This window comes from Electrophorus electricus, chromosome 6 (assembly GCF_013358815.1).
Source record: "Electrophorus electricus isolate fEleEle1 chromosome 6, fEleEle1.pri, whole genome shotgun sequence".
Classification (NCBI taxonomy): domain Eukaryota; kingdom Metazoa; phylum Chordata; class Actinopteri; order Gymnotiformes; family Gymnotidae; genus Electrophorus; species Electrophorus electricus.
The window spans coordinates 747,501-750,000 of record NC_049540.1 but is presented as its reverse complement, the minus strand read 5'-3'; the positions used below and the strand labels follow the sequence as shown (position 1 = coordinate 750,000).

General features: G+C 36.8%; 1 protein-coding gene across 1 annotated transcript in view; it reads left to right on the top strand.

Moving 5' to 3' along the window:
* The window catches only part of tenm1 (teneurin transmembrane protein 1), a 105,237-nt gene that overhangs the window by 60,119 nt on the left and 42,618 nt on the right, over nucleotides 1-2,500 (top strand).

Here is a 2,500-nt window from a genome sequence, read left to right as displayed (position 1 = left end):
AACACTATTCTTCACTATACCAACACTATATAAGTACCATACTTCACTATACTATCACTCTATACTTCACTATACTAACACTACACTAACAATATACTTCACTTTACTAACACCATACTTCACTATACTAATACTTTGTACTAACATTAAAATTCACTATACTAACACTATACTTCGCTATATAAACACCATATTTCACTATACTATTACTCTATACTAACAGTATACTTCACTATACTAACACCATACTTCACTATGCTAATGCTCTATACTAACACTATACTTCACTTTGCTAACGCTATATTAACACTATACATCACTATACTATCACTCTATACTAACACTATACTTAAGTATATATATATACTATACTAACATACTAACACCCTATACTAGCACTATATTAATGCTATACTTCACTATACTACCAGTCTATACTAACATTATACTAGCACTAAATTAACACTACACTTCACTGTACTAACACTCTATACAAACACTCCATTATGCTAACACTAAACTTCATTATATAAGCACCATACTTCACTATACTACCACTCTATACTAACACTATATTAACACTATACTTCACTATAATATCATGCTATACTAACACTATACATCACTATACTAACACTATACTTAACTATACTATCACTCCATACTAACACTACACTTCACTATACTAACACTACACCATACTAACACTCTATACTAACACTATATTTCACTATACTACACTACACTGTACTAACGCTCTATACTAACACTATACTTCACTATATTAACACTATACTAACATTGTACTAACACTATACTAGCACTATATTAACACTACTCTATACTACCACACTGTACTAATGCTATATTAACACTATACTTCTCTATACCAACATTATACTTCACTATACTATTAAGCTATACTAACACTATATATCACTATAATAACATTATACTTCTCTATACTACCACTCTATACTAACATTATACTAACACTATACTTCACTATACTAGCACTATACTAACAATATACTTCGCTATGTTGACACTGCACTATACTACCACTATATTAGCACTATACGTCACTACACTATGGCTCTATACTAACACTATACTTCACTTTACTAACACTATACTAACACACTGTACTAACACTCTATATTTCACTATACTAACAAAATACTTTGCTATACTAACACTACTACATTGCAGATCAAATTTAGAGAACAACACACAATTTTCTAAATGTCAAGGCCACTGTGTAGTCCTATGTGAATTTATCCTAACAGGAGTAAAAGAGCAGTATTTTAAGCTTATTTCAGTTGTATACATTCTAAAGCACAGTATAAAAAACCTAAATGAGATAATTGAAAAAGAACACTGAATAAATTTAGAGAACACTTTCAGATACCTGCAAGTTATTGGTGTTAATCTGGCACCTGGTGCTAATTTCCTTAATTATCTGACAAACCCTATTTAACTGGCAGCCTAACTTTCCAGCTTTCACTGACCTTGCAAGATGGTGAGCTGTTCCAAAGTGACTAAAACCCTCCGGCAGCAGGTTGTCCAGATGAAGGCCAAAGGGTTGACCCGATCAGCCAGAGCAAGTGAAGTTGGTCGTTCCAAGTCTGTGATTTCTAGAATATTGCATCTTTACAACATCACAAACTCATTCAAGCCCCCCAAGAAGACTGGTCGCCCATGAAAGACAAATGTAAGAGAGGACAGGATAATGCGGATAATCTCCAAGGGTAATCGGTTCAACACTGCAGCTGGAATTGCTCGCCGGTTCAGCACTGAACAGGGTAAGGCTCTGTCTCGTCATACAGTGTCTCGACGTTTAAGAGCATTTGGACTGAAAGCCCAAAACCTCCAAACCTCTCATTAGCAGCAAGAATCAAAAGGTGAGACTAACCTTTGCTGAGGAGCATGTTGTGTGGACAGAGAAGTGTTCCAGAGTTCACTTAGTGATGAAAGCAACTTTAATTTATTTGGGTCTGATGGGAGACATTATGTTTGTCGACAAACTGGGGAAAGACTGAATCCAAAGTGTGTAAAGAAGTCACTGAGAGGTGGAGGAGGAAGTGTTTCGGGAATGTTTTCCCCAGCAGGAGTTGGACCTCTCACACAGCTGCATGGCAGAGTGAATGCAAGTGTGTATCAGAACCTTCTTCAACAACACGTGGTTCCTTCCTTGCGTTCATCACTCAATCAGCCAGCAATTTTCCTGCAGGACAAAGCCCCTGTCACAGCAAAACGAGTAAAGCAGTTCCTTTGCACTGAAACAATGAAATGGCCAGATCAGAGTCCTGATCTACACCCAATAGAAAACCTGGAAAATCCTTAGTGACAAAGTTATGGCCAAGAAACCCACAACAGTCACTGAACTGTGGAAGAGACTGCAAGAAGAGTGGACCAAAATCCCACCAGAGTGTGAGAGACTAGTGATGTCCTGTGGCCTCAGATGTGCTGAAGTCATTCAAAGCAACGGCCTGCACAT